Consider the following 27,793-nt stretch of genomic DNA (forward strand, 5'->3'; position numbering starts at 1 on the left):
GAGTAGCTCGTTTACCGATTCGACCAGAGGACTTGGATACAACATTCTAACTAATCGTCTTACGTGCACTTCCTCTTCGCTGAACCTACTAGCAATTAGCAGAACTTCCAAGAAGATTGAGGGAGTCTAGGTCTCTATAACTGCCCAAAAAGAGATAGTAAGCCGATAGCGGTAACTCTAAACTATAATACTTCTGTCAGTTAGTATTTGAGATGCTGGTTCGATTGGACCACTGCTAGCCAACTCGCTATCTTTCAGCGCCATTAACAACCAAAGATAAACGTCACATTAACAGGCCTCAACTTATTTTTAATATTAAAATATAATTCAATATTAAACATATATATATATGTTCACGCAGATAGTTATACTCTATTAATAGGATCATCATATAACAGTTCTGGTATGGTACCAAAAAAAAACTGAGCATGTGTTCTTCCCAGCGACAACCAGATAAAACAAAAACTCCCGGAAGAAAGATGTCTCTGAATTACAGTTCTTAAAAGAAAGAATTTCTACAGTTAACCCTCTAAACAGGAAGTATTAGTCGCCAGTTTATAATTAAAAGAAATATGTCTTTTTTGGGCCGACATAAAAGACAGAAAGAAGTCGCTACACCAGATTGATTCATTTAGGTCTTCTTATTTTTTTTGCAACAGTCATTTTAAGCGCCAAATGAGATGCGCGAAAAAAGAAGTCTACAGTCATTTGTCGGAAATTGCTCATCTACGATGTATGTACAAAAAAAAAATAAATATTTAAAATAGAATTTGCATAAGTTTAAACATATTTTGGACTTCCGGTAGCTGTTTTATTATTTTCATTATGATCGGAAGGATCCTTATGTATTTTATCCCAAACGATTAGTGGGTTAGCTACAACCTAGTAAATAGGAGAACATTTTTCTTCTAGGACTACCATTGATTAAGTTTATTAACGGAGAATAGAGGATTCAAAAAGAAGGAAGACTGTACGAAGAACCTGAGACACAGTTTCCTGGATCAAGAAAGGAAGACCGAGATGGATGACGTATTACCGAGTACCAAAGGGAAATAAGGACACCTTATTAGGGTATACGAAGAACCTGAGACACAGTTTCCTGGATCAAGAAAGGGAGACTGAGACGGATGACGTATTAGCGAGTACCAAGGGAAATAAGGACACCTTATGTAGGGAGGGCGCTTGACATCCAAGAATAAGAGGGTTGGATGACGCAAAGGATCAGAAGATGGTGGCAAAAAAGTCGAAGATAGGAATGAATAGGCAGCAGTCTCTCTTGAATGAGATCCAGAGTAATTGTTATTAGCCTAGTTTCGTTATTCTAAATTTTATTATGGCTTGCGGTGCAAAAAAAAAAAAATAATAATAATAAGTAATAGTGTGGTTAGTCCTGGATATCCCGCAAGGATGCAAAGATCCCTGATGAAACAGTAAAAGATTTCCCTTTAATGAAAAATTAAAAAAAAAAATCATTCCACCGTTTCCTGTAAAGTTCCAAAGTTTTCATTCTTCCAACACTTTTCTATTTCCCTTCCAGTTATCCACAATTCCCCTTACGAGAACCGAAGCCCCCGTGGGATGATTCCATTTTGTTTCAATAATATATTTTTTTTGTCTCGTTCTTTTACCTTTTCCCTCCTTTTTAAACTTAAAAGCAGTGATTTTGTTGTTTCTCTCTCTCTCTCTCCTCCAGAGTATGGTACTTTACTGAAAAAAGCAGGGATAATCCTTGGAAGGGACGGGAATCACACGTCTGTTTCCCCGTCTTGGATCGGTACACTTGAACTCCGATCGGAACACCTGGTCGGCGTATAGACCGCAATCACGGTCTAACAAACATTAGTTATCTATCAATGCTCCCGGTTACCACTAGCTCTATCATCAGGTTAGTCACTTCTTTTGAAAAAAGGTAAAATTATTAGTGGACTGGGGGGGAAACGGAAACAATATTGTCATTTTTTACTTGAGTTTAGGTTAAAGTATTGCTTATTGAATAAATAAAAACCAACTTATTGAATCGATGTCTACTTCGATTGTTTTAAGAATAACGGAAAAACACTCTTACTTTGTTGCTGAGTACGTAAACTCAGCAAAACTCAAAATCTCCCCCCAAATTGTTAGCTAAAAAAAAACATTTGATTTGAATTTGAAGTCATGTGATTGACTTTTCTGAAGTATTCTCAAAATTCTAACTCACAAATTTTCCTAAGATAGAAACTAGCGCTTCCCTCAGAAGTACTGTTAATTAAAATTTCCGGAAATAATATTTACCAATAAAATTTTTTAGGTTTATGTGTGTTTTTTAATCGCTTTACAAATTTTAGTTAAAATTTTAGAAGCTGTTGACAAGAAAATCTTAAAATATGGGGAAATTCTATTCGGTAAAGTGGCACTTCCGGTAATCAAATTTTGAGCATTCAGGTCTCAAATTTAATTCTTATTAATATTATACAGTTGGCAAGCCTGTACAATAAACAGTAATGGCACTTTAGAGGACAGGTTTTTTAGAGGTTTTATATATGAGATTGTAGGCTGAAGTGGAGTTTTCTGTATCGTGTTTTTAGCGACTTGTGTGATAAAAGAAATATTCAGAGGCCATTATCTCTTAAGGCTCCTTGTCCGGGTTATCAGGAAGAGTTCTTGAAGAAAGATTTTGAGCTAGAGGGATTTATATGAGTTTGCAAGCTGAAGTGGAGTTTTCTGTATCGTGTTTTTAGCAACTTGTGTGACAAAAGGAATGTTCAGGTCAATGTCAGGTTGGGAGACATAAAATGGAGCGTTTACAATAGTTCGAAGTATTTAGATTGAGGAGATTGAATCCTTTGGAGATTGGAGCTTTTGGTTCAACCCCACAGCTCTATTCCATACGGCCAGATGGTTTTCAAAATAGTAGTATAAATCACTCTTAAAAGAATTGTTACCATAATAAATAGAATGCGAGCAAACCATGGTATTTGTAGGTCATATTTGTTTAGAATAGGGAAATTGGTCTCTCCTCTTTGTAGGAGATGTAATGACGGAGGATTTTGAACACATAGTTATGGTTTGCCCTAATTACAAAAAAGAAAGGGAAAAGTTTTTTAATGAGATCACAAGATATTGCCCTGTTCCTCTCTATTTTAAGGAGATAATATTTTCAAATAATATCTACGTGTATTCTTTTTTAGTAGAATTTATTAAAAATTACAATATTTAAAAACCTACCCGCCAGTTTTTGCTAAACACAAATATGAGTGGTTGATTGGTTAATAGTGTAAACACTGATACCACTAAAAAAAATCAGTCTTTTGTTGTCCAGACAGAGTTTAGATCTATCGTCTAAAAGTCTTTTAAGTAGTCGATAGCGTTTGTTTAGTTCTGTTCTTTTAAGTCTAGTGTGCGGGTAGGGGTGGGGTTGAGGAAAATGTTTGCAGCTTTTTTTTTTGCTTTCAAGAAAATCTCAAAGAATTTAAAAAATTAAGCAACGGTGGCTAAAGGCTACAATTAGTACTAGGCTAGAGCTATGTATCGTACTGCTAACTAAGAGAGCCATCTTATAGCGCTTATGGTCTGGAGCAGAATGATTCCCAAAAGACTAGGTGGGGGCTAGACAAGGAGTTGAACAAATAATGACATGTTACAAGTCGCCCAAAAAGGTTACATTAAAGTGCTTCAAATAGTCTCTTTGTGCAAATGTCGGTAAATAAGAGCTTCAAACAGATCTGTTAAGAAGAGTATCGTTTACATAAAAACTCTCTAGCAAAAATCAAAGTAATAGAAAAGATATTTAAGAGTGGCTAGTTTTAACATTTTCGGTAAAAAGAATCATGTTTTTCTTAATTTTCACACAATCCTGAACATTAACAATAATCTTTAGGTAACAATATTCTGTAACAGAACATGCAATACGTTTGGACAGTAGTAGAAGTACTAGTATTGTGAGGGCTAACTCTCCCTTACCTGGTAATAAAGAGCTAGTTACAAATCCATTACACTTGAACATTCAGTCTAGCACAGACATACATAGAAAATGGTCTCTTGTTTTGCTAAAAGTATCTCGTTAGAGGCACAACTTGTGTGTTCTATTTTCTTCAGGTTATTTGTAATTGAGCACCGATTTAGAATAGCATGGGATTATATTAAAAGTTACTAAATTTTTGTTAACCAAAAATCTACCTCATTTTGACTTTAACAAATACTCCTGTTACAATTACCTATCTCTTGTTATAGACTAGAAGTCAGTAAGTTTGACTACCTGTCAGAAGTTTTGGCCTAGAACATTAAGATATACTAGTAGCTCTTTCTTTTTTTAAAGTTATAATTACTCAAAAAAGTAAAGTAAGTAAAGTAATTGCCTATCTTTGCAAAGTCGGCTATGCAAAATCCCAGTTTTCTGCATTTACACCCCTCTGTTCGGGAATAGGGTTTTATTAAAACCAAAAAAATTCATGTGGTCTTGAAGCTCAATAAATGCGCAACTTTTTCTAAAATTGTCTGACTCCAGATTTGTTGTAGGATAAAGGATAGAAAAGTTACGGCCGTTTTTATGGTGGAAAACGCGAATATCGACGGAAAAGTTAAAAATGCGAATATCTTGGACACTATTGAGAATCGGGCCATAGTGTAGAGAATATTTTTTGTTGCATTTGAGCTGCTGAATCACCTCCCGAAGTTTCGACCACTCCTCCGTATACACCCTGTATACTTTTTTTATTTGGAAGACTTAGACCCATCTAATCTGTTTAAATCAACAAAAACAATAACCAGTCTCCATCCTCACCCTTAATTGAATTAAAATTAGATAAAAATATGATGAATCATTTGAGACTAATTCATTAATGATGGATCATCAAAAAATTTATTGATTTATGTCAATATAGGTATACAAAAAAAAGGGGGGTGTTTTGATTGATTAATTTTATACTAATTTGTTTTCAGTTTCCTTTTCAGTTTTTTTTAACGTTTACGTTTTTTCCATCCGTGTCTGTCCGTATGTCTAAGATCTTTAATCTTTATTTTCAATTCATGTCTGCGCATTATCTGATAATTTTGTGTTTAAAAAAGTTGGGGATGATTTTTTTTTAAAGACGCGTCAACAACTGAGGTTATTGAAGCTCGAAGCTCTTCTTTTTTTTTTTTCCAGTGCACTCCGGACAGTGTTCTATCCATTACCGGACAGTGAGCTAGCTGTAAGAAGCTCCTAGAAAGAGAAAATCTAAGAGGATAGCAGATGGATTCAAATCCATGGGATCTCCGCGTTGCAATCCAGTGTACCTCTAACCACTGGAGCTAATCCTTCCCTCGGGATTTGGTTTCAAAAAGTGTCCATCAAATGTCTTCCCTTGCAAGTTGGTGGGGGGTCGGTATAACTCAGTTAGTTACTCTCCTACCTGTGACAGTAAGAGTAATAAAAAATAAAAAAGAGAATTGGGTTATACTCCTTGCTTTTTTCTATTTTATTTTAGACTGTAATTTAATAACTAATGTATTTGTTTTTAAAAATGGTTTCTAGAACTACATCAGCTGTAAGGGAAACCAGTTTCAGCCGCGGCCTTCTTAAAAGGACAGTAAACATTAGGTTAACTGTTTGTCTGTCTGCCTTGAACTAGTCAACAACGAACTGTATGGGGCTGTGGAGGAAGTATATACTAAGGTCTGTCTCCCATACGCTCATTTTTGCTTTTAACCTTTCTTCCGGTCTATATATGTTCCAGCGAGTGAAGGTAGGTTAGTTGTATTAACTGGAGCAAAATATTGTCTTAGGACAGAAATCTTACTTCCCTTTACTTACACAAGTAATAGTATCAACCAGTTTCTTTTACTTTTCAATTAAGAAAAGTCTTGAATTTCATTATTTATATTTGATAAATCAGATGGAAGGGGGAGGGTAGTTCACTCAAACACATTAAACAGGAAATCGGTAAGATAGAAAATGGTATGGTAGGGCCAAGCTGCTGGGAGTTCTTGTGATGGAAGTTGCCCTAAAAGGAGCTGCAGGAGAGAGGTTTCCTGTTTTTTTGTTGCAAAATATGGTGTGAATCCTCATTAATACTCTCCAAACTCGAAATTTTAAAACATATTTAATTCTAATCGATTTCTAGGAGGATTCTATCTGCCGTCTCTCTCAAAAGTACCATTCAGTAATACTGGAAAATATTTCCAGTAAAAGTTGTAGATTTATGTGTTTAGAATTACTATATAAAGTTTAAATAAACTCGAAGGAACCATGTTTGAGGATAAGAACCTTGAACTTGAGGTCTGCAAGGCGACCGAAAAGAACTGCAATAAGAGGACTGCAAGGCGATCGAAGAAAGCTACAATATGAGAAGTGCAAGGCGATCGTAGAAAGCTACAATATGAGAACTGCAAGGCGACCGAATAAAGCTACAATATGAGGACTGCAAGGCGACTGAAGAAAGCTACAATATGAGGTCTGCAAGGCGACCGAATAAAGCTACAATATGAGAACTGCAAGGCGACCGAAGAAAGTTACAATATGAGGACTGCAAGGCGACCGAATAAAGCTACAATATGAGGTCTGCAAGGCAACCGAATAAAGCTACAATATGAGGACTGCAAGGCAACCGAATAAAGCCACAATATTGGTAAAAATGCATAGAAATGACAATTCAGAGAGCACAACGAACCATAATATTTGTCAACTTCAACATTAATATGCACCTTATATGTTAGGAATTTCCTTTTACTGTCAGATAAACATATTTAAGTAAAGTAAAGATAATGCCTATTTTTTCAGGCGGGGCTTAACGTCCAACTACCAATTAGGTATCGTAAACGGAGGCGACCAGCAAACATACTTTACTATAAATTTCTCATATTAACCATTAAATAAAATACAAGGCCTAGACCCCAGGAATCGAACCCACTAACCATCAATACATATTAGCTTTACAGGTCTCGCCTCTAACCGCTCGGCTACCGTGGTGCCTTAAACATATCTATTATCTATCCGCTTCTAAATCTTAAGTGATTTTTACAATCGTCTCTTCTTTTTGTATTTCCAATGCAGATACCAGCGATGACCAACTTTTTTTTAATCAAAATTTAATGATTGATGTTTGTGAGGCAAAGTTATTAAATTCTATTTTAGGAATAACCAGAAGGACGGTTTGCAGTAAACGAAACAGCGATAAAACCAACATATATGTTCATTTTCCCTGCGATTAAACCGCACAGGTTCATCTAGTTTCTGACTTAAAAATAAACTACTCAAAAGTTGCTAAGGAATTTATAAATAACATCAAATATAATTAACTTGCACAATGTTTTGATGTTTATCTCGTTATTTTGGCATCAATATTTGTTTATATTAAGGAATTAATGCTGTAAGTAGTTTTAAAGCTTACATTTATTGAGAAAGAATTATAATTAAATAATTTAAGATCTACGAGAAATTAATGCACTTGTTAGTCGTACAAAGGTTAATTCATTTTGATGAACCACAAAAACAAACTTTGCTAATTTTGTCCTTTAAAATGATTCAGTATTCTAATGCATTTGAAAGTGAATGAACTTTTTTTTCTACTCAATTCTAATTTTTTATCATGGAAAGAAGACCTCTAAGTGATGAAAGGGCAGATTTAATTGTCCAGTTTCATTTACAGGGCCTTTCTCAGCTTGAAATTGCTAATGCTTTGAACATTGCGCCAAGTGTTGTTTGCCGAGCATTTCAAAGATACCGCGAGTTTGGAACTGCACAAAGACGCCATGGTGGTGGGAATTTTCGAAGAACCACTGAAAGAGAAGACCGCCTAGGGAGGATGAATGCCCACAGAAACCCTTTTTTTGACCGCCCGACAGTTACAAAATCGTCTTTTTGAATCCTCTGGGACTCAAGTACCTGATCAACGATTAGGAATCGATTGAGAGAGGTTGGTTTGCGTTCGTATCGCCCAGTTAGAAGGCCCTCTTTGGATACTCGGCACAGAAGAGCAAGATTGGAATGGGTAAACCTCAAGGTTGAGGGAGAACCAAAACTGGGAATTTGTATTGTTTAGTGACGAGTCAAGATTCTGTGATAGCAGACGTTTGCGAGTGTGGTGAAGGCCAAACACTCGTTTTGAGCCACAATTCATCCAACCGGTAACAGCACACCGCGGTGGCGGTGTCATGGTGTGGGGTGGAATTACTCTCAACAATCGTACTGAACTACACATCATTCAGGGCACTTTAAATGGGATCAAATACAGAGATGACATTATTCGGGGGGTTTGTCTCAGACTTCCGAGAAAATATTGGGCCACAATTTGTTTTTCTCGACGACAATGCCCGCCCTCACCGCGCCAGATGTGTTCTTGAAGAAATTCGTCGTCTCGGCATTACCCACTTACCACTGCCAGCACTATCACCAGACCTAAACCCAATAGAGCACATTTGGGGACAATTTACAGAGACGACTAAATAACCATCAGCCCCAACCCAGGAACACCGGAGAGCTTGCTAACGTTTTAACGTTTTACTATGGGAAGAAATTCCGCAAGAAGAAATAGCTGCCGTTATTTTGAGTATGGCAAACCGTTGTTCAGCTGTTCAGAGAGTAAGAGGAGGCTACACCGGGTACTGAAAAACTATGGATTAACAAAATAAAAATTGTGGAAAAACCAGTGGAGATGTTTTCCACAATTTGTTAGGCGACACTCACGGCTTTTGTTAAATCCTGTTTTATCTTTGTTTTTAAAAATTTTATTTCTGAAAGATAATGTGATATTAAAAGACAAATGAAGCAACTTTTATTTAAACAAATATATAACTCTTTCTGTCTTTTTTTGATCTTTTTATTGCAATTCCTTAACAACTTTTGAGTAGTTTAGATTAATTTCCAATTAAGTCTTAAAGCATCACTTTAAAAGTATTTACTTCACTGTTACAAACAGCTGTGCAAAAAAAGTAATTCTATATTCTGTCCAGCAACACCCACGTTTCTCAAGCAGACTAAGATAAATTTTATAACTATAATTTTGGAAATTTAGAAGTTGAAAAAGTGGCAAAAGATGAAATTTCAATTTATAATTTTTACAAATTCTACACTTTCTCTTAGGAGCCGGGTCATTTTAAGGTGAAAGTAAAGAGTTAAGGTTCATTAATTCAGTTTAAATAAAGACCCCTTTGATGCTTAACATCAAATTTTAACAAGAAAATAATTAAAATTTAATTTTTATACACGAAAGAGAATTAGCATGGTAACCCTTAAAAATAAATAAATAAACGCAGTTTTATAAAAAATAAAAAATAATAAAAATAAAATTAAAAAATACTAATAAATATGAACTTGTTTAAGAAAAATGTAACTCATTACGTTGTATTCATTTTAATTAATATAGAGCATTTATTTTTCAGCTTCGGTTTTTTATTATTGCAACTGATTAACTGCTATCATTTTTTTTGCAAATAAAAATTTTAAAGCAATGAAATGGCAGTATTTTTTTATAAAAATACTGAGTGAAAAAGCAATTAACTTGTTAGTCATGCCGCTGCAAGTTCGCGGCGCTAGTGGTAAGGTAACCATTCCGATGTCATGTCTTAAGAAATAAACGTTTTTGCCAATTAAGTATTTAACTAACTCATTCTTTCAACACTCAATTTTTAATTACAGTTTGTTTTTTTTAAATATTATTACTGTATTCATAAATTTAAATTTAAATTTAATTACTGAAATTTGCTACAAGAAAAGTGGAGTAGACCCAAAACGTTTTAATTTTGTATTAAAAAATAATACTAATATATTAGTATTAATAAATAATTAATTCAATATTTAAGCTTCATTATATTTATTCCGTTTATTATTGGACCAAAAAAGGATGACGTCTTAACTCTCAAAGAATCCCAATTTGGTTGTTAGGTTCCTAATGCTAAATGACAACAATAACGTTCAGTTTATTCGTCGTTAGAGTTGTTAGCTATTGATAAGATTGATGACGATGAGTAGAGCCAAGAAAAGGCGATTTAGGTGGCTATTAATTTATAGACACCAGCGGAATATTAGTGATTTGATCAAGAAAAAACTGAAGGGCTAAATAGAGTAAAACATAAATTTACTAAGAGTTTAATGACTAGCATTAACACTAACTTAGGAACGAGTTTTAATTACAATAACTAACTGGGATAAACTAAATATAAACTATTCTAAAAGAACTGGCCGAAACTGGATGACGAGTAGAGTAAGGTCGTGAAGAATGAATCCCCCCTCAGTGAGTGACGCGATGTCTAAATGCGATTGAATATCCCGAGCAGTGGTCTGGCGTTCTCTGATGGCTTGGATAGCTTCTACTGTCCTTGAGTCTACTTGGCTTAAACCATTCTAAAAGTATTGGCTAAGCAGAATGACGAGTAGAGTAAGGTCGTGAAGAATGAATCCTCAGTGAGTGTACGCAATGCCTAAATACGATTGAGTGTCCCGAGCAGCGCTCTGGCGTCCTCTGTTGGCTTGGATAGCTACTACTGTTCTTGAGTCTTCCTGGCTTTAACTCTTCTAAAAGAATTGGCTAAGCAGAATGACGAGTAGAGTAAGGTCGTGAAGAGAGTGTAAGAATGAATCCTCAGTGAGTGAACGCAATGCCTAAATTCGATTGAGTGTTCCGAGCAGTGGTCTGGCGTCCGATAGCTACCTACTGTTCTTGAGTCTACCTGGCTTAAATCCTTCTGAAAGAATTGGCTGAACTGGATGACGAGTAGAGTAAGGTCGTGAAGAGAGTGTAAGAATGAATCCTCAGTGGAGTGAATACAATGCCCTGAATGCGATTCAGTGTCCTTGTATACTCTTGGGCAGCTTCTATTGTTCTGAGCCTATCTGGTCTTTAACTCTTCTTAAAAGAATTGGCTGAACAGAATGACGAGTAGAGTAAGGTCGTGAAGAGAGTGTAAGAATGAATCCTCAGGGAGTGAATGCAATGCCCTGAATGCGATTGGGTGTTCTTATGTTCTCTTGGGCAGCTTCTATTGTTCTGATCGTATCTGGTCTTTAACTCTTCTTAAAAGAATTGGCTAAACTGGATGACGAGTAGAGTAAGGTCGTGAAGAGAGTGTAAGAATGAATCCTCAGGGAGTGAATGCAATGCCCTGAATGCGATTCAGTGTCCTTATATACTCTTGGGCAGCTTCTATTGTTCTGATCCTATCTGGTCTTTAACTATTCTTAAAAGAATTGGCTAAACTGGATGACGAGTAGAGTAAGGTCGTGAAGAGAGTGTAAGAATGAATCCTCAGGGAGTGAATGCAATGCCCTGAATGCGATTCAGTGTCCTTGTATACTCTTGGGCAGCTTCTATTGTTCTGATCCTATCTGGTCTTTAACTCTTCTAAAAGAATTGGCTAAACTGGATGACGAGTAGAGTAAGGTCGTGAAGAGAGTGTAAGAATGAATCCTTAGGTAGTGAATGCAATGCCCTGAATGCGATTGGGTGTTCTTATGTTCTCTTGGGCATATAGCTTCTATAGTTCTGAGCCTATCTGGTCTTTAACTCTTCTAAAAGAATAGGGTAAGGTCGTGAAGAGAGTTTAAGAATGAATCCTCAGTGAGTGAATGCAATGCCTGAAAACGTTTAAGTATCCCGAGCGATGGTCTGGCCTCCTAACAAACTATGGTGCATGGACAACTTCTATCGTTCTAACCCCTCCTCGCTTTAACCCTTAAACTGCCGAGCTCAACTCGAAAATTCATCAAATTGTTCAACCCCATCCCAACAATCAATATCCTTCTCTAACCAGCAGAGCCATCAGTTTAGAAATGGAAAGTGAAATAACTGTAAATCATAAAATTAATTAAAAACAAAAAAAAACCAAAAAAATAAATCTCAGCCTCATTCAAAGATAACAATATTTATATCATAACCAAGTTAGATGCATTAATTGTGTATAAAAGAAAAGGTGAGATGGCAATTAAATTATTTACGATGCCATAAAAACATAAAGCCTATATTATAATGAAATTGCAACAGAAGAAGTGCAAGCGCATTTATTCTACAATAATGTTTTTATGGCCACCAATTTCTTATTTCAGCATGACATAAAAGAAAGCTTCTGCATAGTTTATCAGAACATAAAGGGACCCTTCAGATCTTGGGGCTTCCATAAGATATTTTTTATTTTTATTTACATCGATTATTCATCTATTTTTTATTTTTATTTTTAAGACAAAAACAAATTAATTTTATTTTATGAACCAAAAAAAATTAAACCAATAATAAAACTGAAATGTTGCAAAAAACAAAAAAATTGGTAAAGTCATAATAAATAAATAATTTGAATATTTACGGCCACTTCTTTGGAAAGATAAAAAATTGCATTGACAGTCTCTTAACTTCAAAGATTCATACTTCTTAAAAGCATTTTTATGACTTAAGCGATTCACATGTTCAACCAATTCGAACAGATAATAATTAAGTAAATGCATTAAAAGTAGCTGGATATAATTTTTTCATCTATACAGGACAAATTTATTAAAGAAGTTCAAGCAGAACAATTATGAAAATCATAAAACTTAACCAAACTCCCGTTAACAATAAATATAATGACCATTTAATTTTTAAAATTTCATTTCATTTCTTGTAGAATTATTTACGGTGATAACCACCCAGGCTCTTTTAAGGGAAATCTCAGGGATTGGGAATAAAACATTCCTGGTGCCCAACTCATTCCAAGAAGAAGGATATCAGGAGTATATTTTGCTTAAACCCTGATAAACAATCAGGCTACAGGAATAGAAAGGAACCCTAAGTGATTTTTACGAACAATCACTTTCTTGTTCAAGAATTCTTGTGAGGAATTGTTCATCCACTTCTAACCACCTAGTGCTGCACGTGACCGAGACGAGGCGAGACTTTATGCAGTCTCGATCTCGGTCTTGGTCTCGGTCTCGTCGAGATATCTCGGTCTCGGTTTTTTGAATTTTTGTTTAAGTATTAAAAGCGGTTTGCTATTAATAATCTTTTCAAAAAATGTTATTATTTTCTAATAATTATTTTAATTTATATATTGGTAATGAAAATGTGTGTAAAAGAAGACAACTACTTACACTTCAATGCATCATATATTACTATTACTGTTATATATCTTTATATAATTTCAAAAAGATGTTAAAAACGCGCCAAATGAAAGACCCAAATAACATATCTGCCTGCTATAACAAGTCGATTCGTGAAATAAAAAATATACCTCCCAACAAACTTCCCGCTCCATTAGTTATGGCTGTTGGTGAAGATAAAGAATCTGATGATTCACCTTTTGACGACGACGACGACTGTCATCAATATTTTTGCACCATTTGCTCAAAAATCAGCAAATATCACCGAAGCATGTAGACAGAAATAATTAATTACACCAAATTAGACCAAGCACCAGTAGACGTTGACATTTTAGAATGGTGGAAAACACTTGAGAATTCCTTCAAAAATTTGTCTAGAATGGCAAAAGATATTTTTAGTATCTGTGCAACTTCATTGCCATCGGAAAGATTATTTTCGCAAGCTGCGATGATAATGACCAATAGAAGATCTTCTCTAACTTCTAACTCTGTAAAAGCTCTTTTATGTATCAATGCTTGGGCAAAGTGTATCTTAAAAACGAAAATTTGTGGCAATATTTTTTAGGTGCATAGATAGTCTTTTTTTTCAAATTCACTAATTCTAAGATTCTAAAATATAATTCAAATAATATCAAAGTTCAAAGTATTAGATTATTAATAGTAAAATTTTTGAAATTGAATAAATGAATGATATGAATAGTAAAATTTAGTGAATTTATGTAAAAATTAGGTAATTCGAAGGGGGCCGCCACGGTAGCCGAGCGTCGCGAGACCTGCGAAGCTAATGTGTATTGTGGTACTGGGTTCGATTCCCGGTCTTAGGCCTTGTATTTTATTTAATGGTTAATAAAAGAAATTTACAGTAAAGTATGTTTGCTAGTCGCCACCGTCCGCGACACCTAATTGGTAGTTGGACGTTAAGCCCCGCCTGAAAAAATAGGCGATTACTTTACTTTGCTTACTTTACTTATGTAATTCGAAGTCAAATAGATGTAGTAATATTGAGCATATATAATAAAATCGTATCTTTTAATAATTAATTCAATACTCGTAATGATTATTTATTAATAAAGAACACAATTTTATAATTTTGTAGCTAAAAATTAATATTTGAAAAACCGAGACGAGACCGAGATTTCTCGACGAGATATATATCATGTCTCGATCTCGGTCTCGGTCTCGGTTGCTCAAGTCTCGTCTCGGTCTCGGTACCGAGACCGAGATTTGTCTCGTTTCTCGTGCAGCACTAATAAATTGTGTACTAATTTTGATTCTGTTCGCACACTCAGATTTTAAGAGCTAAAATCACTTTATTCATATTCTGAAATCCCACAAAAATTGATTTAAACTCAATTTAAAAAAGGTATGATAATAATTCCATATATTAGGGGTAAGAAATCTAATCTTTCTAATTGAAAAACGCACTCGATTTTCCCTAATTATTACTTTTTAAAGTTTTTAATTGATAAATTTTGTTCAAATTGCAAATTATAATCAAATATTCCAAATATTATAAAAAATGCGATAGTCCCTAACGTTAAATACCATTTCTTACACTAAATCTTTGATAACTCGTCATGTTTTTAGAGTTTATAAATCAAACATCTAGATGGCTGAAGTAGTATCTAGTTCATTCGTCACCCAATTACTGCCTAACCTCACGCTTATTGGTGTTATCATGACAATATGGAGATTCTAGATGGTTTACACATTCAATTCTAACCTCAATAGCAATCAACGTGTTTCATAAAACGAGTGCATAGTTGTTATTTGAGTGAAAATGTAGGTTTTGTGGAAATTTGAGTGAAGTAGACGAAAAAGATGGTGGATAATTTCTTCATTTCACCAGTGAAGAAAAGTGCATCAAGTTATGCTTTGGATAAAGTGGATTCAAATTCTTCGTAGTCAACTTTTAAAGTTTGGCTAAAACGCTTAAAGTTCCAGATGACTGAAATAAACATCTTGATCACTATTTCTGTGATGTAAATCTTTCTTTGTTTCCTAAAAAAACGGTTTTAATGCTTTAAAACTGATTGCTTAAAATTGCCTGACTGGTTGCTTAAAATTTTAAATCGTAATTGATAGTAATGTACTCTTGAAAAAGGGACAAAAAATGAATGAAGTAATTCAGATGCTGAACAGTGCTGGCTTAAAATGTTGCTGATGTACTGTATCTTAAATTGAAACAGTTGACACTAACAATGGTTTTTTTTTCTGATCTTAGAAAAGTTTACAACCAAGAAAAGTGAATTAAAAATAGTCTAAAAACAAAAATACAGGAATCTTATTGATTTTTTTTTAAGCTCAGCATCATCAGAAGAAAGAAATAAATGAGGTTAATGCTGGATTGCCAATTTTCCTAGTGAGAAGTCCATGCTTTCATCATATGTTCTACAATGAAAAATTTGTCTTTTTAACATGGATAGACATACTGAAGGTGAGCATGACCCGTTTTTTCATTTAGAACTAAGTCTTAATCTTAAAAAACCTGCATTCACCTAATGGGTTAAAATAATTTTAGAATAGTTGATTCCAGGTGAGTGTTAACAATCGTAAAGACAAAAGTACATTGATAACAATAATTTTCATGCAACAAAGTTCCAATTTCATGCTAGAAAACAAATTCACATACCTTTGGCTTCAGAAGAAGTAGATTCAAACTTCTAATTCAGAACATCTCATCACTGGACACTAATTTTCACCAAAACACTCCCGCACCTGTAACTTTGCAAATATTTGATTAAAATTTAAAGTATTTTATGCCAAAAATCAGAAAAAATAGTAATGTTCGGTTCAAACTGTGTATGAGGACTTAGTTCTACAAAATTTTAGAGTAAAATAAGTAGCTGCTACTGCAAGTATCGTAATTTCATATTATTATGAAGCTAATAACTCACATTTATAACAATTTTTTTTACTGAGCTTTCCATTAAAACTCAAGGAAAGATGCATGTATTGAATGCGATTGTTGCTTGAAGTTGCGAATCTTGAATTTGCAATTAAGAAAAAAAGTAAAATGCAGAACTAATTCTAATTTTTTTTTAAGCTGAGCCTTCTTTTAAGCCACATAATATAATATATGCAAGGAGAACACAAGTGCAAGTATAGATGGTGATAGTTCCTTAGAGTTGTGAATTTTGGGCATAAGACCTACTACTAATTCAACTAAAGGTTAAGTCGATGTTCAAAGTTGCTTTTGCAAAGTTGCAAAAGAAGCATTTAATGAAATTGCTTGAAAAAATATGTCCAAGAATCTAACCAGGTAAGTTTAATTACGTAAGTATACTTTCAGTTTAAAAATTATTACCTTAAAAGAGAATCAAACAGTTCCTAAGATTTCATTACCATATGTTTGATTGTACTTACAAAAAATTTACAGATTCTCGCAATTTAAATTCTCAAAACACTAGTAGAAATATTTAAAACTATATTATTCAGCCAATATTTATTGATGGATTACATATATTTTATTGGATTTCAATTTCAATTTAAACTAGCAATCTGCTTTTTTTTGTTCGCCATTATTAACTTTTCTTTGACCTTCAGATTGATCTAATTTTTCATTTTTAATAGTTAATCCATCGATAAATGTTGCAATTTTTTTTTGTAGTTTTGTCGTACATACTATGATTGATAAAGAAACTAACAAAATTTGGATGGTTTTGAGATAAATTAATCTGAAATAATTATATTAAATTAGTAACTTACATATTAATGATGTAGATTCGGCAGCATCACGAGATGGACTTATCCGTTCTACAGGAAAGGGGGTGGGTACATTAAGTCTGTATAATTTATATATTTTTTAATATTAATAGTAATAACAGTAATTAATTCAAATTTTTTTTAATTACTATCAATAAACTTTCAAAAAATTAAAATAAAAAATATTTTACATTTAAGTAACATTGTTCAAATTTTTATAAATATGAATGAAATTATTATGAAAATTTGTTTACAGTATTTAATTAATTTAAAATTATAAATTTCAGTTAATTTAATCATTAAATAAAAAATAAATAAATATATATTAACTTTATTACAGAAACTGAGAGCTGTGCCAGGGAAAGGAAGACCGCCATTGTGAATCAAAAGTTTTTTACAAGATGTGATTTGTGTGATTTCTTTTTTTAGTTAAAAAAAAAGATGGATTGTGTTGGTTTCTATTGCTACTAACTGTGAATTTGGTTTACTTGATTTTATCTGTAAGATTAGATAAAGTTGCTGAGTTTAGAAGATCTTTCAATCAATCTAAGCTTAGAAGATCTTCCAGTAATTAGTGAGAAAAAGGATTTATCTGGGGTATGTAATATTTTAATTTAAAATTTTGCACGAAATATATAGCATGTTTAATAATTTAATGAGAATAAAATATGATAAAAATGATGATAATTATCAAAAAGTAAGTTTTTTCTGAATAAAGTTTAATTTAAATGAAAAATGGCCTTCACATTCTAGCTCAGTTTTTCGGATTTTTTTAAAAAATTTAAAACTTAATTAGAAATTATTCCCATTTTGCTTTATGAATTTAGGCAACTTTGTATTTATGAATTGTTTTGTTCGAGAATTTTCGTTGACTGCATGATAATATCTTCAATATTTTATTCTTCTTTAAGAATTTCCTACTGACGTAGTACTACAACACTTTTAGATTAACAACTTAGAAATTGTGTGGTAAATTAGATGAATAATCCTAGTTTAAAAGATTATTAAATTAAACCATTAGCACTTCCAAGATCAGATTCTTACAGGTTTGGTTAAATTTATTAAGTTTTTTCTTAATGAGCTTAAACTCTTGGTCAGATTAGATCAAACGTGCTCATTAGTTTCATATTTAAAAAGGATTTTGTCTTGAAGAACTTACTTTACTTGTGTTAAGACTTTTTTTTATTTATTTTCATTTTATTCTAAATCCGATTTAACTGTGAATCTAATCTGACTTTGTGAAATTATTTATTGATTGTTTTTTTCAAGGATTTGTTTAAATTATTTTTAAATACTGAATCTATAATTGTTAGTAGATTTATATTTTATTTTGTGAGTTTTAAAGCAACAATAGTTTTAAATATTCATGAGATTAGGACTTTAGAATAGAATGTACATTTTGCATTCCATGGCATGTTGCAATTATTTAGTATATTGTAAATGCTCAAAATTAAAACGTTAACACTTGTAACATGGTGACTAAAGTGCATGAATTTTTTTTTATTTTTCATTTTTATTTTGCAACTGTATGCAGTACAACAAGCAAAAGTGATGAGAGATGGCACAAATACACATGCACGCATATGTATATCCACACACATACGTGAACATGCATGTGCGCCGAGGGCATGATTGGAGTGAACGACGACCATCCAGTGATGGAAGCCGTTAGTTCGCCAGATTGGCAAGCTTACACAGCAACCATCCTAGGAGATCGGCGTTGTGTTGAGATGGTCGCGTGGCCACCGCCGCTTTAGTCTGCGTTGAGGATTAGAAGGAAGTGTTGTGGTAGACATGTTGTGGATAAGAGGGTTGTAATGACTGTGTAGATTTGAATGGAGTTTTGGTGTATCGAGTTTGGGCTATTTCAGAAACGAGAGGAATATTGAGATCAGAGTGTATTGTGTGATTGGAGACGTAAAAGGGAGCGTTAACTATTGTTCTTAGAATTTTTGATTGTAAGATCTGAAGTCGGTTGATGTTCGATTTTTTGGTACTTCCGTAAAGTTGTATTCCGTACGTCCATATTGGGGCAAGTAGAGCATTCAAGTCCCAAATTAAAGAACCTATATCTCGAATCGTGCCATGTTACACTACTCACTTTAGGTTTAGGAAATGATAAAACTTTGCTTGCTAATTCTATGCAGTTACATCTACCAGCTACTTTTTGCCTTGGTAAGTTTGCTTACAACGTAATTGTGATTGTTACTTTTTCACCAGTGGTAGATAATATTTCTTATTCTTGTAATAAATATTTATTTAGCTTTTAATTTATCCGTGTAAAATATTATTTTCTACCATTTTTGGTAAAATTTAGCATGAAGTCTTATTTCTCTCTTTACAGGTAGTTTCTAAATTGTTTTAAATGATCTTTTGTCTATCGCCATGAATACTTATAGTAACATTTTGTATAATGTTTTCTCGTATTTCACAATAAGCCAAAGAGGCTTATTTTGGCTATATCCTAGATGGTGTATTTGTCAAATTTATCACTTTTTTGATGGTACAAGGTCCAGGATTTTCGCCTCCAATCTTTCGAGGATTTGAGAAACCATATCCTCAACAGCCAAAACAGAGGTTCTGGGTTAAATTACCCCACCCCCTGTGAAGATGTTTAGCTACTTATCGTGCTGCCCTATAAATAGGCCAGGCAACAAGAATTATCCGGTACTTTACCTAACTACCAAGATTTTGTCAGTTCTGATTTTGCACTAATAAGATTTTTAACTAGTTAAGATTCCTGGAATAGCCTTCCAGGATAAAGTCATGCTATTTCCAAAGCCGTTCTGACTGTGCCCTTGGTTCTATATCGAGGACAAGTTCTGATCAATGAAAAGAATGAATTTTAGGGGTTCTTCTTTTCCTCCCTTACCAAATTTGAGATATCAAATCCATTTTTAGAAGAAAATTGAGATACTAAAAGAATGATGGTTTGATTTTCGACCGTTGTTAATAGGTAATCCTTGGGAATTTTGTGGCCAACAAAATTCTTTTTTCAAGCCGATGTTTCGGCAAATTTATTGCCTTCTTCAGGGTATTATAAATTTGCTGAGTTGTATGTGTCGCTACATTATCATAACTGTTAAATCCACAAGATTGCTGTACATTCTTTTAGAAGTGCTAAGACAAAGTGTAACAGCATCCATAACTAACTGTCTTCCCTTTGTAGGTGTCCTTCGGTACTTTGTCATTGTTTTATTTTCCCCAGTATTTTGTAAAACTCATATTTCTACAAAAAATGTTAGCTTCTCTACTACTCTGGAGCCAGCAGCATTCTCGAACAGTGAACTCCCTCAACACTAATTCAATTGTTTTCCTATTTGTGACTTTACTGATCATTATTTAGGTGATGTTTTGAATTTATTGGATAACTGCTTAATCGATTTGTTTTAAACTTCGTATACTATTTATAATATGTATCGAAATGCCGTTTTATTAAAAAATTGGTTTCCTGAAAAGCGAGCTTTTAAGTAAGTTTCAGTCTGTGAAGAATGTGTAACGTTTACTATAAATTTTAAGAGATAAGTAAAAATGTCTTAGCTGTTCGATTGACGAGTTTAATGTTGGTCCATAACCTGTAACTGCGGCAGAACCAACTCTATCCCGGTTGCATTCTATATTTATTTGAAGGGCACTAAACGAATGGAGAAAATTTGTCTTTAATTATTACAATAGTGTAATTAGTGTAGTTAAAAAATCACTTCTGATTTTTTTTTTTCAAACTTCAACGTTGTTGCATCATGAGTTTATGTTGAATGCATTTGGTCAGCATGATTTTTAAAGGTTGAAATGATGCATCCTACGGATAGAATTGCTTGTTAGTTGATGTATTTTTTTTTTGTTTAATTCTAAACTTTTTTTAGGTTGTTTATTGGCAAAAAAAATTGAATAAGATTCTACAGAGAATTTTTGGGAGACTGATTTGTCCATGTACAGGACTTAGAAACCTGTACGGAATGTAGAAACCAATTCAAAACTTTTGATGAAGTGACGTTAACATGTTTTTTTTTTTTGGTGAGTTTAACTGTGCATTAGAGGATGCATTTATAAGTGCAGGCGAACAGGTTACATTCATCTTTTTTAAATAACTTTTTTCAAAAGGTTGTGTATTTTAATTTACTATGATTATAACATAAGCATTGAAAATGTGATTTGGTTCTTTAGAGCTGCATTATACTGTTGATTTTATCCTTTTGTAGCTTTATATTTTTCTGACCAGTTTTGGATATTTACTCATCATCAGAGGTTTATTAATTAGTTTGGGTTAGAGAATTTGATTTTTTCTGTTTCTGTCAAATATTTCATTGCTGATTTGATTAGAGGTATCTGTGGGTTTTTGTTTTGCTTTTTTTAATCTCATCCCCATATCATCTATTCTGAGCTGTCCTGTGAATGGTTCTCTTTGCCCATCTTTTAGCAAAATGTTTAACTCAATCCCGTACTGCTGGATTAGTTTCTATTGGCCTCTCCCTATGAACAATTGTCACTTTGCTCTCAAAGTGTGACTTTAAAGTATCGTATTTTTTTTTTTTTTTTTTAAATGATTTAAGGCGCGTCAACATCTTAGGTTATTGGCGCCCGGAGCTTTTTTCAGTGCACTGCCGGCCTCCGGACAGAGCTCTCTCGTTACAAACAACACTATCCATCACCGGACAGTGAGCTGTAAGAAGCTCCTAGGAAGAGAGAATCTAAGGAGGTCAGCAGCTGGATTCGAACCCGGGACCTCCGCGTGGGAGTCCAGTACGCTAACCGCATAGCTAATCCCTTCCCTTTTTTTCTTTTTTTAAATAGGCTTTTGTTATCTATCCAATGACATTTACTTACATCTCTGAAGACTCACTAATATGAATGATACAATCTAAAATCCAACATATCTACTTAGTTTGAAGTACGTACTATTTATGTCAACTCAAGTCTAAACCTGTTTACAACAGGCCGAATGGAAGTACTCTCCATCTTTATTACTTCCCACGGTGGCAGTAGTACTCGATCTTCCAGCTTTTATGACAACTCTTCGTCGCATCCGTTCCTTTCAGGTTACGCCGATTTATGTACACTCGTATTTCTTTTTGCTTGAATATTAGTTCTTTACTAAACGACACCGGCAGAAAGACATCTTTCAGTAATAATTAATAATAAGCCCAAGAGGTTACATAATTTTTAACCTTCCCATTTTCTACACTGAGCAGAGTTTTTTTATTATCCTTCATTAAAAGAAAAACAAAACCCAGTAGTACGTGGTTTTTGCTTAGGAAATTCTCAGTTAATAAAAAAAGTCTTAGAAAAAAATAAAAGAATCCAAACTGGAGTTAAAGTCCTGTCTTTTCTACTTGATTCTGTACTTTAACTGTAGACTGTGAAGGCGAGGCCAAACTATCTTACACCCAAGATTTAAAAAAATGATCGTTAATCTTGGAGAGACGTGCTTCTATTACATGTGTCTGTATGCACTAAACTGCATTCTTGCTCTAGAAGAGTAGTGGGAGCTGCTGCTCGCACAATGCATTCATATGTGTTATAAATAAACAGGATTGTGCATCTGAAGATTATTGCTTATTTAAATGCAACGCATAAAAGTGAACTGATTCTTTAAAAGTTTTTTTTTTTTTTCTTTAAATATTGCAATTTTTTAGTCGTTTTATAGCAAGTGATTGATTGGGAAATAAAAATCTTACAACTAAAATTGGCACGCTTCGGTTTTATCATTGGCTTTGTAAAAAACCTGTTTTTCTTACATTTAGGGATAATACCGAATTTTATGTGTTTTAAGATGGCTTCAGTAATCTGAATAGTGAAGTCAAAGCGATATTGTGTTAAAGTCTGGAGTATAGGAGATGCTCACACAAAGTTGTGAAACTAGTTCAAAGTTTTCTTGTCGTTAAGACTTCTACTTCTTCATTTGACAGGTATTTCTTGCTGTTGCAAGCATGTAGAGGACTGAACTTACGACTGATTGCTAGAAATTAAACATTTCCTTTTGATTGTACAGTTAACAGGACATTTACTCTGTCGTAAATGTATCTTTTTCAATGGAGATGACCTTATTTCTCTACGTCTTATAAATTTCATTTAAGTATTTAATGTATTTCTGTTCGTTACATTTAAAATTACTTAACATTGTCCTTTAGAGTATTTCCTGTGGCAAGCTATAAAATTTTGCTACCCCCGTTTTTCGCATCTGGAAACATCTGGAAAACGCTTCTTCTTAAATATTGTTAAATTAAATCCCAAACAGCGATTTTTTTCTTAGTGAGTCTTCAATCACATGACATTTCTTTTGTTTCTGCGTCTCTCGAGTGTTCTCTACAAGGTCGATGAGTCTTGTCTGCCGACCTTCTTCAAAAACCACTCTGATAGGGTGAACGCTTCCGAAACATTCATTCCGAAAAGCTTCACGTAACATTTTAAAAATTTTTGTAAAATTTTTCCCCGATTGCACAAGAACTTTGTCACAAACGTGCATTGCTCTTATTTTCGATTCTTATAACACTCGCTCAATGAAACTTAGGTTTGCAACTAAGAAGGTTATCGATGTTCTATACACCTGGCCTTCTTTTGAAGGTTTCTTTTAAGAGTTGCACCAATTACTTCGCGTCCTGTAACCACATCGTTTGTGTTCAATTTAAACAGCCTTGGAATTTTTTGATCTCTTAATCTCATTTGCAAGTTTTACAACTCTAATTACGTATCTTGCGAGAAGGGAAAGTGGTGTGGGTGGTCACACCAGATGTTTCCTAAAATATTCTTTTTAAAAGCGTGCTGATTATAAATTTCTGAAGTTCCGATTAGTTTAAATTAACTTTTCTTCCATTAAGATCCAAATAGAAAAAAGGCAAAACGTTAAATTAATGTAAGGCAAAAAATTTAAAATAAGGAAAAGAAAAAAATGAAAAAAAAACATTCTTAACAACTGGCAAACAAAAGAATATTTTACAAAACCGAGAACGGATTAGGTTAAATGCATACTTTTTGAACCATGAACTGTACTTAGGTCAGCAGTTCCGAATTGAGAAGAATACAAATAGCAATTGTATGAATGCAATTGTGCAAGTAACAAAACAACTAAACAAGAAGAATGCAAGAAGTCTTCTCTCTGTACGGTAACTCACGTACTTGTGTTTGACTGCAATGCAATTGTGTAAGGCTTGCAGCACACATTGTTTTCTTCCGTATTGCACTTTTGTCAATAATGCATTTTTTATTTTTATTTCTATGCAACTTCTTTATTTTATTTTTACTTTTTAGAAAAAAAAATAAAGAATTCTTTGTTTAAAAGCTAAGCTATTACACTGTATTGAATCTTTTAGGTGCCTCCACGTTACCCCAACAAGCAGATAAATTGCTCAAAAAAGATTACGGTATCAAACCATCTTACTTATTTTTCAAAACTTTCTCATTCTGAGTGTTTTTATGGGGTAATGTTATGAGCCTTCCAGAAATATCGCTGGAGTTCTTCTCCATCTTGTAAGGAGCCGACGCGAAGTCGGTACTACCGCTATGAAACAAAAACATATTTTTATTATAGAGTAATTATGAAATGCTCTTTTAAGTAGTCTTTATTAAGAATCCTATTTTAATTACTGTTCAACAAGATACGTTTGGACATCTTCTTTTGCGGTACTTACCTTCATTTTTGCTTTATTTATTCTTATTTTGTACATTTTTAGCACATAATCTCGTGAGTATTCTTGCACATTCTAAAACGAACTTGTTTTTGGACATCTCTTGAATACTGAAGCTTTCTGTTTTGGCCATAAACGTGGGCAAATTCATTTTTCTCTTAATATCATCCCATTCATGTTCTGATTCTGTTTTTCTCTGGCCATATTCATGACTTTTTGCACTCCGTCCACAGCGTGGCATGGACTACACAAATTTATTATTGTCCCAAATTGTTATACAGCACTTATTGTTGGTTTTTCATAAACGAACTTACCTTAAACAGAAGTATCTTTATAGAAAAAAAATTAAAAACCATCTAGGGTGGGCACATTAATAAAATAAAAGATTACTGGATAATCTTTAGAAGATCAGGTCTACGTGATAACCTGCAATCAAAACGCAACACAAAAAACAAAAACAAAACCTAAACAATGCAGTGCATGCATACAAGAGCTATTATTTCAACTGCATTTCATTGCTTATCTGATTATACATACAATTTTTTAACCTTCACATTAAAAAGTGATAATTGTTGAGCATTTGAAAGTGCATTGTTCCTTATCAGATGGATAATCTTATTTTTCCACGGAGCTTCTGCATTTTTTTCCCTCCCAATCAACTTAGTATAGTTCGATTCTTTACTTGTGTCTGTACAAAGTAGATCACAGTTTAAAAAATAAAATCATTGCATTGCAACATACAAATGAAATATATAGCTTTAATGCGCGGGGCTAAAAAAAGACTAAGGAATTTAAAATACAGATTTAAAGAACTTTGGTAGATAAGTAGATTAAAATAATTACCATGTTTAACCAAAAAATCGAACAGTATCTTCACACAATATCAGACTAAACAACGTATCGTTTTAGCACAAACAATTTTTTTTTAATAAAAAAAAAAAGAAGAATCTAACGCTCTTGGTTTAATTTTTTCTTTTTTACCATTCCTTCACTAATTTATAAACGCATATTTCATCGCATTTTAATTTTACTTCTTTTTAGTCCAATCAAAAATATAACCTATCTTTTACAATCCTTTTGATTACTAATTTTTAAATGGACGAGTTCAACAAGGGGTGAATGACTTGAGGATTTTTTATTTTTTTTAATCAGGGGGGGCGTTACCAGTGGCTAGCTCGGCTAATATTCCTTCTTTTTTTCTCTCTCTCCTTTTAAACCCAAAGAAGTCTGTTATTAACTTCAACATATTTCAAAAAATAAGAATTTTTTGAAAAAAAAAAATTTACTAATTTTATGGACAAAAATTAGCAGTATTAAGATATACGAGGTGTGACTATTAAATAACGAGACTGATGCTGTAAAACATTTTATTTTAAATTTATACATATTTAGTTATTATCACCTTCAATATACACCCCTCCCCTATCCCTACAACGCTCCATGCGAATTTACCATTGTTCGAAACAGTGCTGGAAGTCTTTTTCTGTGAGCTCCTGCATGACGAGTGCCGCTTTTTCTTTCACAGCTTCAACGGACTGAAATCGTGTTCTCCTTTTAATGCAGATTTTACTTTGGGGAACAGATCTAAAGTCACATGTGGCCAGGTCAGGCGAATAAGGCGGATGAGGCCTAAAACTGGGATGTTTGAACTTGGCTAGAAACTGTTCTTGACCAGACAATGCAGTGTGAGTCGGCGCGTTGTCTTGATGGAGAACCCCCAGGACTTGTTCTTCCACAAATCGGGTCGTTTTTTTCCTTACTCTTTCACGGAGTTGAGCAAGCACCTCACGGTACTAATGTTGATTAATTATAATCGGATATTTTCATCCGTTTTGGACGTGGAAAGGCTTAACCGGGCGGTCATCAACTCCGACGTCTTCTCGGCCATCTTGGAAACGCTTGAACCACTCAAAAACTCGCCCACGTGAATAAAATTCATCACCATAAACTTCTTTTAATAAAAGATCAAGTTTCAGTAGTTCAAGTTTTGATGTGAAATTTCACCGACAATTCGTTGCTCTACTGCATGTGTTGTATCATGTTTTTTGGCAAAACGAAACTAACACCTTTCACACAAACACATCAGGTTCCAGTCAGACAGATTTCTCAACAAACACGTGAGACGCTGCAATCCGAAAGAGAAGCTTTACGCTGCACAGCTGTTGGTCGTTAAGATTTGGCGCATGCATAGTTTTTCTGTAACAGCATCAGTCTCGTTATTTAATAGCCACAACTCGTATTTATCACTACAATCATAAGCAAAAGTTCTTATAAACTACCTCTCGGATCAACCGCCTCCATTATCCCCAAACTTAAAATTTGCTATGAGATGATCTCAATGGAAAATTTTAAAAACTATCTATGCCAGTTTTCAACTACAGCAAAAAATGGATATTTAAGAAAGATTATAATTTATATTTTTTCCTCTCGGATGAACTTAACAAAAATATGTTTAATACAAGTGAAACGTTACATAAAAGATTTCGCTTTTACCATTCAACGATTCTTTAGGGGAGAACATATTAAACTATAGATTGGTGATGGGGGGTAGGGGGGAAATGTTCTAAAACAGAAATGAACCGTATCTTGGAAATGTTCGGCCCTCTGGAGAACTTCTCTAACAATAGATTTCCCATACATTTGCTACAGATTTAATGGTTGTGCTGCCATAAATCTGATTGTAACGCTACAATTCAATAAGAGGGATGATGATGGCCAAAGAAATGAAAATATATTGTGCAGTTTGCATAGTTTTTTGCAATTATCGACCTGCATTTAGTAAACATTCCGGGTTCAATGAAAACTTGGAGAACTTAGTGAGAGAACTTCTTTACCTCCCTAGTCAAAGGATTTCCGAACAGTCTGTTTCTTTTTTGCGTTGCCTAAATCCCAGGATATTTGATTTACAATAATTTCCGGTTGAACATCTTGGCATATCTCTTGCACTTCCTGTGTGAACGTGTGTTTAAAGAAAAAAAAAGAGGAAGTGGTTTATTTATTGGGAAAATCAAATGGAAGTTGATGAAGGTAATTTATTTTTAAACGTTTTATTCTTGTTGTTGTTTGAAGCATGACTTGTCATAAGGTTGTAGAACTAGTGGTTGTTTTTTCTGATCTCTACTGCAAATCGGTAACATTTATTGTGTGGTTTTCTATTGTTACAAGAGGTTCTTTATTTTTTTTTAAGCCACAATCGTGCCTATAAGCTAGATCAGTTGGAATAGAAAGTTCTCAGTAGGACGATGTTAACAGAGAGTGATTTGTTCCTTGAGCATTAAAAAGGAAGAAAAGAAACAACTAGATGCAGTTGGTATAATCCTGAAGATAGAATTCAGTAGTGACTTCCCCGACCGTTTTAAGTACGTACAGATGTGTGTGCAAAGATGGGTGGGTGGGGAGGAGTATTGTGACGCGAGTGTGCATGGGTTTTAACACGAGAGTGCGCTGA

The 27,793-nt window shown here is 33.8% G+C and overlaps 3 long non-coding RNA genes across 9 annotated transcripts in view; 1 reads left to right on the forward strand and 2 right to left on the reverse strand.

The window, feature by feature from the left end:
• Nucleotides 1-16,065, reverse strand: part of LOC141460398 (uncharacterized) — a 254,017-nt gene extending 237,952 nt beyond the window's left edge. For 2 of the 3 annotated variants that reach the window (XR_012461946.1, XR_012461945.1), the window contains exons 1-2: nt 15,916-15,932; nt 15,651-15,736 (exon numbers count right to left, since the gene is read on the reverse strand). This is a non-coding gene — a long non-coding RNA (uncharacterized lncRNA). Of the gene's footprint in view, nt 1-15,650; nt 15,737-15,915 lie in introns of all 3 variants that reach the window. The other variant, XR_012461940.1, reaches the window with a different exon arrangement.
• LOC141460404 (uncharacterized) overlaps nt 14,666-27,793 on the forward strand; it is a 326,313-nt gene continuing 313,185 nt past the window's right edge. For 2 of the 4 annotated variants that reach the window (XR_012461978.1, XR_012461979.1), the window contains exons 1-5: nt 14,666-15,455; nt 16,065-16,280; nt 16,629-16,788; nt 17,064-17,320; nt 20,587-20,737. This is a non-coding gene — a long non-coding RNA (uncharacterized lncRNA). The remainder of the gene's footprint in view (nt 15,456-16,064; nt 16,281-16,628; nt 16,789-17,063; nt 17,321-20,586; nt 20,738-27,793) is intronic. The other 2 variants (XR_012461981.1, XR_012461980.1) reach the window with 2 other exon arrangements.
• Nucleotides 16,789-25,567, reverse strand: LOC141460405 (uncharacterized). Of its 2 annotated transcripts, XR_012461984.1 has the most exons (4): nt 25,189-25,429; nt 24,349-24,659; nt 24,099-24,218; nt 16,789-16,803 (listed from the first exon to the last, which is right to left on the reverse strand). It is a non-coding gene; the product is annotated as an uncharacterized lncRNA (long non-coding RNA). The 2 variants fall into 2 exon arrangements; XR_012461983.1 differs by lacking the exon at nt 16,789-16,803 and having other exon boundaries at nt 23,863-24,218; nt 25,189-25,567.

The sequence above is a fragment of the Rhodnius prolixus genome, unplaced genomic scaffold (genome assembly GCF_049639745.1).
Source record: "Rhodnius prolixus isolate KJV_2025 unplaced genomic scaffold, Rpr scaffold_6, whole genome shotgun sequence".
NCBI lineage: Eukaryota > Metazoa > Arthropoda > Insecta > Hemiptera > Reduviidae > Rhodnius > Rhodnius prolixus.